This window comes from Peromyscus leucopus, chromosome 6 (genome assembly GCF_004664715.2).
Source record: "Peromyscus leucopus breed LL Stock chromosome 6, UCI_PerLeu_2.1, whole genome shotgun sequence".
In the NCBI taxonomy this organism is placed as follows: Eukaryota; Metazoa; Chordata; class Mammalia; order Rodentia; family Cricetidae; genus Peromyscus; species Peromyscus leucopus.
Genome location: NC_051068.1, coordinates 84,777,816 through 84,787,772, shown reverse-complemented (window position 1 = coordinate 84,787,772; position 9,957 = coordinate 84,777,816). Strand labels below are relative to the sequence as shown.

Here is a 9,957-nt window from a genome sequence, read left to right as displayed (position 1 = left end):
TTAAAGGATCACAGCATTAGGGAAGTTGAGAACCACTGGCTTAGAATGTTATTCGAGTAGCTAATTTGAGTTCTTGCTATAGCTTTCCCTCACTGATGGAATGTAACCTGGAATTATAAGCAAACATAAGCCCTCTAATCCCTTATTTTTCTTTTTGTGAGGATATTTCTATCACAACAGAAAGAAAATGAGAAAAAAAAGGGAACCATTATTTTCTTGAACACAGATAAAAATACTAAAATAATATATACTAAAAAAAATCATTACAAAAAAATAAGAAGGAAGGGTGAATACTAGGTGTGAAAGTGTTCAGTGATGAGTGGGACCAAGAAGATGGCTACTAAGATCAGTGAGGTAGATGAAGAATCAAAGACCAATCAACCAAACAAACAAACAAAAAACTAAGTACGAATGAGTGGTTCAGCAGTTAAAATGTTTACCATGCAAGCAAGAGGCCCAGAGTTGGGATCTCTAGAACCCATATTAGTGTTAGGTGAGCAAAGTAGCCTGCATGGAATCCCATCCTCTGAAGTCTAAGACAGGAGATCCCTAGGTCCAAATGGCTAGTTGGATGGCTTATACTGACAAGCTCTAGGCTTGATTGAAAGGTCTTACCTCAAAGAATAAGATGGAACAGCAATGAAGGAAGAGTCCCAAAATCAGACTGAGGCCTTCACATGAGTGAGACCACAAATGCACACTTACCACTGTACACATTTGTATGGACACATATGCAAATATGCATGCACAACACACACACACGCACACACACACCATACACAAAGACATAGAAATATATAAACATAAAATTAAAACATATAACTAATTATACAACTTTGAATCCAAGATCAAAATGTAAGCTCAAGGCACCCCTGTTTATGAGAGTGCCTAGTAAAACTCCTTTCATTTCCTTGAAGTCAAGATCATTCATTTGGTTGCCTATATAAGCCTTCAAATTGTTACATTGATGGAAATGGTTGAATGACATCAAAGATACTGATAAATAATGTAACAATGCAATATTAAGCTTTGTTTACAGATAAAATGTTGCATGCAAAAGGACATCAAGTTGAATTCCATTAACTTACAAACATCAGAATTTACTTTCTGAATACGTATGTTTGGGAGAGTATGCTTATGCACAGGAACACAAGGCAGGATGGTTTTAGTCCATTCTCAGTCCAAAACAACTGTCATTATTAGAAACTGTCTTTGCGGTTGTTTCACTCAATGACAATATGTTTTGACTAAGTGTTCAGTATTAGGGCTAATTAAGCATATTTAAGCTTATCAAGAGCTTTCAGTTCGAACAGGAGTTATTTTAGTGATTTAAAGAAACCCCGCTGTGAGAAGATACAGCTCTTTCCTCCTGTCTTAAACAGGGTCTTATTAAATCCTCTTAGCTAAAGTCCTGAGAAAACTGTGTGAGCAATATAATAAGAACATTTTGCTACCATTTCACTAGGAGATTAATAGGTTCTCTGTGGGTGCTCGAGTCTTCAAATGTATTGCATTTTTATACAGAAAATGGATCATAGTCATTGTTTTCCTCCTTAAGGAAAAGCAGGCAAAAATAGGGCAAGAATTGACACATACTGTTTAATACTGTCTAAATGGAACAATTCTTTAGAGAAGCAATTGATAATCATTGAAACATATTGTTTAAAGTTTTTGTCTATAGAGGGAGTAAACTCCTGACCTGCAGACTGACTGGTCCTCAGACCCATCTCCCCAGCTTCCAAAGTATTATGTTGTGTTGACAACTGGCATGCTAAAATTCAGATCCTATGCATCTATCACACAGTCTGGCAACTCTGTCCCACTGGATCTGCACAGTATCTCTCTCCTGTAAACTGGACATGCTCTCCCCAGTCCACATTGTTTACCTCTCCTTACCATTGCATGATTCCCTGTCAGTCTCCTGCCTGACCTCAGAGTTAACTGTATTTCCAATGACTGTTTAAGTTATTTCTCTCGAGTATTCATGATATAATCCATTTTTACTTCTGAAGTTTCAAAACTTTATGAATTCCCTGTTGTCAGTCCTGACTAAAATGCAGAAAACAAAGTAGTAATGCATGCAAAAGTTTTCTATCTCAAAACAGTCATCGAAGAAGAAAATAGGCAGCTTGAAGCCAACAGCTCCATGCAGGCTAAAGTCTCGGGAAACACACAGCTTTGAAATATTCATCTTAAGAACACTCAGTGTGTTCTGAGAACAGCACATGGTTTAGAAAATATTTTAGCCATTCTTGCCCTCATGAGAAGAGCTGCATGCAAATTAATATATAGCAAAATCGAGGAATTCCTCAAGGTCGAATTTCTTTAAGCTTTACAGTACTGTCTAGATACAATTAGATAATTTTCTCTAAAGAAAAAAAATACTTTCAATTAATAATTGTTTCCAGGAACAATAAGAGTCCCATGCTAGGAAAAAACAAATCACTATCATATTTGAGTTACAGAAATCCAGGGAAACTGTGTTCTTAACACTGTACCAAAGCCACTGTGTAAAGGTGTGGGAGAGAAGTAGTGTATCTACACTTTCTACACCTACTATAGGTACACTGTTAGCACTCCATCCTCTAAGACACCAAGTCAAGAAAGGAATACTCATTGCTGCTAACAGAACTTCAGATGAGGGAAACTTTCTTTCTCTGAGCTTTATAGAAGAAATCATGCTGGCAAAATTAATTTTAAATTTATAATCAAATAAATAATTTCAGTTTAAAAGAAAAAAGTCACAAGCTAATATTTTTAGTAATGTTTTTAGGTTGGCAGTTGTCTTAGTTTCATTTCCTGTGGCTGTTATAGAATGCCCTGGTAAAAGCAACTTACATAAGAAAGGCATTGATCAGCTTACATTCCAGGTTACAGTCTATTGTGGGAAATTTATGTGTGAACTTGAAGAACTTAGTCACATCCACAATCAAGAGCAGAGAGTGAGGGAATGTATGCACACTTACTGCTCAACATTTACATAATCTGGGACCCAAACCCCAGGGAAGGGAGCTACCTACAGTGGCCTGGGCCTTCCCAAATTAATTAACATTATCAAGAAAATCACCTTGGTTATACACAGAAGCCAATTTGATCTAGCCAATGGTTATTGAGACTTTCTTCCTCTATGATCTATGTTGTGTCAAATTGACAATTAACTAGCCATCACTGCAACAAAATAAGGGACTTGATCTCAGTATCTTCATATGTGTGTTTCGTTATGCTTTTCCTCACTGGTTCCTTTCTCCCACTGCCTTCTTATACCTCTTCCCTTTATAGCTGGTCCCCTTCTTGACTTCCAGTCAGTTCACATTACTTTTCTTATTACATGAAGTCATTTTTAATTTTATAGTTTTTGAACAGAGTTGTGCTATGGTTTATTAAAAGGTATTTCAATACAGATTTTAAGCATAAGAGTTAAGAAAAAGAGAGGTGCTGCATATATAAGCTTCTCAAAAGGGGTTGCATGTTATTATCACAGTGGTGTCTATATATACGATATCAGATGTTTACATAATTTCTTTGTTTGATAATTTTTTGTGCATGTGTATGTATTTTAATGTGTGCAGATACACTGTGTGTGCGGGTGTTCATGCCTGTGTGCACATGCTTATAAAGTCCAAGCCACAATCCCAGTTGCTCCCTCAGGCACCCTGTTCTCTTTAACTGACTAAAATTTTCTTTCAAAATTTCATACACATATGTAACACATCCTAATTACTCTCAATCTCCACTCTATCTTTTCTCCTTCCCACTCCTGACAATACCCCTCTTACACTCAAGACTTTTCCCACATTCTTTATTTGTTTGTTTTGTGATTCACTGTGTTTAACCAGAGATGCCTGTGTAACCATGGGTTTAGACAAATCTTTTAGATCCTCATGAGCTTTTACCAGTGGGTAAAAACACAGAAGACAATTACTGTCCTTCCACAACCCATTCATATCTCCCTCATAACTTACTTTTAAATTAAATTTTATGTATTTATTTATTTATGTCTATTCAGGAAGCATTTTATTGTTGCTTCAAGTATGAGAACTTTCACAGGTGATGGAGCCTTTCAGATCATCTCCCAAACGGACTGGCTGAGCTTCTGAATCTTAGTCTTTACAGGTATACTAATGTATGTCTCCCCAATTCGAAAAACCATCCTATCCACAATTGACAGGTCAATCTGAACCTCCAATTTCAATAGTTGGCTTGGACTCATGAAGCTCTTCAGTGCTGTCTTTAACCTAGAGAGAATGGCTTCATCTACAGGAGATGTTGTGGTCACCATACAAGGCACTTTCCATGGTAGACACTCACGATGGCAAGAAAGGCAGAGATGACTCCCTGGGTGTTGCTTAGGTAACCGTTTTCAGCAAGTAAATTTGTTAGGTTGGCTGTCAGGGGAGAAAACCTTTCCTTTGTTATGATGCCCTTTGGGCCTTTCATTTTGATGGAGCACTTAATGTGGGGATTCAGAACAGCAGGAAATATCTTGGGATCCTTCAGGAGTTGTCCCAGCAGCAGCGACTCCTTTTCTACTTGAGGTAGCTTATTCTGTTCAGATGCAGGAGAATAAAGGGCGACCTTTGATGTCATATATCTGATCAGGGGGCCTCGCTAGCTTGGCAAAGGGCCTGACCACAGATGTACTGAAGCTCCACACCTGTTTGGACAGACTGGACGCTGCTGGGGTGGCCATCTATTCCTAAATTATATTTTTAACTGACTGACAAATAGTAGGTTTTCATGTAACTATCTTCTGAATTTCCTATTTTTTTAATTTCATAATTTTAAAATGATTGTTAGTCTATAGCAGTAATAAGTAATAACAACTACAAGGTCTATGAAATAAATTTAACAAAATCAAAATATCTGTTCACTATTTACCATTGATGTAAGTATAAGCATTGCAGCTTGGGTGGAAAGGGATCCAGATTTTTCAGATTTGTAACTTTACCCTATGTGCTTACAGATCTTGAGGTAAGATTTATACATTAGCAAAAGAGTTTTAGAGAGTTAGAACAAAACCAAAAGCATATGAGATGAGCAGCAATAGTCCCCATTGGGAACAGTCTGTCCCTTTATCTTGTTTTGCTCTCCTTTCTCTGTCACACAGCAGCAGGGGAATTCCCTGATATGGACAGAAATTTTGGAGGAAACCTTTTAAACAAGCATGCTTGGGTCTAGAGGAGGGGGAGCCATATCTCAACTCCAGAGCCAGCTTTTAACTGAAGTAAGACAGCATTAAACAAAGGTCTAATCCCTTTCATACCTAAAAGACATCTGAATCCCTGTAAAACTGGATCCAGTAACCTAAAGAGAAGGAAGACTTAAAGATGGGAGATTTTTGAGCCCTAGACACAAACAGAGGACACTGTAGGAAGGAGCTGGGATGCACCAGCCAGGGAGGAGTGTGGGCAGGGAGTGTGCATGCTGCAGCTGGTCTACTCCTTTGCTTCTTCCTCCTCCTACTAGATCCAGCTTCCAGCTCCAACTTTGCAACAGGCTTACAACAAGAGTTCACTTTTTCTTTATTTATTTTTAGTTTTGAAACAAGTGTTTTTGTTTTGTGAAATAAACTTCAATTTGAAATAAATTGTTACATTTTGAACACATTTCTTCTTTCTCCCTTTTTGTCTGTGCAAATGGTGTGCATGCATGTGCGTACATGGGTTTGTAAAGTGTGTAGGCACACATGTCTGTAGCTATGCGTGTATGTGTATACATGTGCATGTGGAGCCCAAGGGTTAACATTGGGTGACTTTATTGATTTCTTTCCACCATCTGTATTGAATAATGGTATCTCCACCGAATCCCAAATAGTCTAGCTCAGCTAATATAGCTAGCTAGTGAGCTTGCCTCAGAGAAACCATGGTTCCAGCTCTGGAGTGCTAAGATTATAGGTGAGATCTCATTCCCAACCAGAACTTGTGTGAGTATGGGAACTTGAGCTCAGGTCCTAATGCTTATGCACCAAGTACTTTATCCACTGAGATATCTGTCTAGCCCCTCTCACATATTTCTTATAGACACTAAAATTTATACTCTTCCAAACAAAAATATTACACCTCAATCTGCTTGTTAAACTGTCTTAAATTCTTAACATGAATAAAAAAACTCCAAGTGATTACACCCAGTAACCACGGTGTGAAGAAGTGAAGTCGCCTGGCTTCTTTCTTAATAGAACTTGTAACCTACATTCCAACCAGGGCTTCCACTATTCTGTCACTCACCACACTCTACCCTTATCTTCACTGGACTGCTTCAGGGAGATGCTGGAAGTGGAGCAGGACTCCCAGCTGAGACACCAAGATATTGATTAATTCAATCCTACCTGCACTCCTGACTGTAGGGAAAGCCGTGACACCCCACGTTCTTTACTCTAAAAGCTGCTCCGGGTCTGTAAAGAGGACATTCTCTTATACAAAATGAACACGACATCCCAGAGCCACTCCAATACACTTCTGCTCAGGGAGACCAAGAACCTGGGCCTGGTGAGGAAGGCAAAGGTATCTGTTACCAATAGACTTTATGATATAATCATGGCACTCGAATTGCTTTCTCAGGTTCTGTCATGCACATCACTTGACCAGGAATTGTGATGTGATTGATACAGGAAGGCTCTGGGATTTGCAGTTCTCAGTAGGTGCTGAAACTAGTAAGCTAGATGCGCTCCCATCTTTTCCAGAATTCTTGTAATGATTCTGAAATTATTTGAGACAATGAACAGAATTTAAAAGCATCAGTTAAAGACAAAGGGAGAGTAAAATGGAGGTACAGGAGGACAGTGTAAAGTTATGATAAGCAGAAGTCTGAGAAGCTACCTATGTACTAGCAATAAATGATTTAGAGTGATAATTCCAGAATGGTTTTTAGATTAGCACTCTTGGGTATCAATAGTCAATTTAGAATGGTAAAGTTTCAAATGTATTAACATTTGATGAGATCATTTGTTTTAATTTGTAACGATTTTCATAAATAAAAATCAAAAGGTGCTAGCAATTGCACCTTTTGTGTCCTGATTGGCATTTACATTCAATTGACTATTATAAGCAACTGTTAGTATATTACCTTTAGGCAACTTTTTTAGATCATCAATAATGCTATAGAAGTATAATTTTCAGTTTATCAGTATTTGTATGTAATTATAAAGACTAATTTTTATATAACTTTAAGATAGCATTTAAATGTGTATTTGATATCTCCCTGACTTTACTGGTTAAAATAACTGATCAGTTATAGATTTTTTTAATGATACATTCCATCTGTTTAATGCAGTGGAGAGATTTCAAATTCATGTCTTTGGTCTCGATTTCCCTGCGAGGTAACCAATTTAAGTGAAATAAAGCGATTTTTAATGGAATAGACTGTTCAAATGACCCTATTTCCTGAAGAGGGCATTTTCATGAATATTTATTTAATCTCTTTTACTTTTCTCAGGTTTTATTTTAAATTATGTTCACCAGTATAACCTCGGGAGTTGAAAAATCTATTTTTTTCATGAAGGCACTGAATAATAAACACATACCTGTTGCATAAGTTTCTAAAAGGTCCTATAACTTGCTGGTAAAATATTCATCCACTGCCATCCAACCACAAATAACAGATACCCCTTCTTTCTTTCCTTTAAATATTTAAAGAGGAATTTAAAAATCAACACACATAGAAATGATATAATAACAGTTAAAACTACATAACTTTAATCCACAAATACAAATTATTGATATACATGAAAAATGAAGTGAGGAACATACACATACTCAAAATTTGAAACGTTGTCTCTCTGGGACACATGAATATATCCAATCTCCATAAAAAGCTTGAAGACAGACCATCCCACATTTTTAAGAACTTGGGCAAAACTAACTCACTTAAACTTTTTCCTTTCTTAATGTTTGAACCAAAACAATTATAACATTTTTATCTAAATTTTTATCTTGAGTTACTGAAAACAGACAATGTATTTGGCCTGTGATATATGTGAATTTATGGAAGACCAACATTACTTAAGTTAATTGGAAAGGGGAAAAGGCAATTTCTAAGACACCTTCTATTTTGGTGTTTCTGAGTCCTAACAAAAAAAGATTTCTACAGAAAATTCCTGCACCACGCACTCATGCTTAGAAGCATAACTACCTCTCGTCCATCAAATATGGTGCTAAAAGTGGCTTTTGAGAGGGCAGGCTTTGTGAAATGTCTGAGGCTGATGACCAGTTTTAATGCTGGGATCACACCACAATTTAAACAAACTGAGAAAACTTACTAAGTACTAGAGCATAGTTTGAGGCCTGTTGAGTTACTTATGTTTTCTTTTTCTTGTTTTCTCAGCTTTAGAGACTAAAGGAAGGGACCAACTCGTGAGACCTGGCACCATTGACACAGAAAATGCTCGGGGCAGTTTGCTTTCTCTGTCCCTCTTCCATCATTTTTCCCTCCATCTGGATTCTAAGGTTCTCATAAGTACTGCCTGCTTGGGTTGTCATTATATTACATAATCCACCTGCCACTTTTAAACTTTAGAGTTAGAAACCCATAGCTTTGAGATGTAATCTACTATCTGCATGAGATTGAAATGTGCTCCATTTCCTCATCACTAAGTTTAAAAAAAAATGACAATGCCTGCCCCATGGAGCTGGGGTAAAAGTCAATTTAGGTAACACAGGTGAGCATGTTGAGGAAACAAATACCATAGACATCCATGGAATGCTAATTCTAAATCCAAAGATGAATGTCTCCTACTGTCCCACTAGAATGTTCAACAGAATTAATAAAAATAAAACAAGAAGAACCAAAAATGAAAATGGCTACTCTGAGCCAGTTATTGAACTTGTACAATGCTTTCTCCAGAAAACCAGATTAAGAGAAAACGAAGCTCGAACTCCAACTAAAGAACTGCACGGAGCCTGATCTAATTCAATGCAAGCCCCAGAATCAGATTGCTTACTCCTCCCTCTCTCTCTGTGTGTCTCTCTCTATTCACCTTGATTTTCTGCTCAGTGTTGTGATAAAGTCCATAGGCATTAAGTCTGGTTCATGTTAGAATTTCATATCACCCTCAAACGAAGAAAAACACAGTGAAAGCTGTGCTTATTTTGATAATGGGTATAAGATGATAAAATAACTGATTTAGCCCTTCATGGGGAAAGTCGTAAGGCTTTTAATTAACTGTTAATTCAATATAGTCTTACTCTAGGAAACATCTACAAACAATACCGAGGACAGCAGCACCAATGATAATGGTAATCATATCTGTAGATGCCTCAGTTATCTTGAGTAAGCAAGCATTTTCATACAAAAGCACCAGTGGTTGCTCTTGTGACCCATTATCTTGCAAGAACAGCAGTTAAATTTTACAATATCAGTCCATTACAAGAACAGTCTTCAACATCTGGGAGAAAGTAGACTGTTAGGGCTTATAAGCAAGAACAACTTTCTCGTGGGTTCTTTAAACACAGTAGTTTTCAAATTTTAAACACAATGCTAACCATCAACCATAATGTGAATCATCACAGGACTATTTCAAATAATGAAGATGAATGGTAAAAGATACAAAGCATCATGTGAATGGAAAAGAGTTAATTTCAGAACTAAATAAAAGTCAGTAAAGGGGATTGGCTTCACAGACAATGGCAGGTGCATTTTGGGACATAGAAAGTTTGAAAACCTGGTGGAACAGGTAAGAACTGTCACAGGGCAACTCCATCAACTCCTCTCTGAAGTATTTTCCTCTCTTATTCCAGAAACTTTTTGAGTGCTGTCTAAGGGCCAAGTATAGTGCAAGAGCCTGGGACATAAATACTCATGATTCATATTTCTCTGATCTGTTCCATTGTTACAGCTAACTACCATAATAGCGCCTCACTTTCCTTTGAACTTGATTGGACCATCAGCCTAAAAAGATGTTCTTTCTTCCTTCCATTTCTCCCTCTCCCCTCCACTACCTTCCCTCCCTTGCTGCCCCTGCTG

General features: G+C 37.3%; 1 pseudogene; it reads right to left on the bottom strand.

The window, feature by feature from the left end:
- Window positions 1-4,060: 4,060 nt before the first annotated feature.
- LOC114699938 lies at window positions 4,061-4,690 on the bottom strand (annotated as a pseudogene).
- Window positions 4,691-9,957: the final 5,267 nt, after the last annotated feature.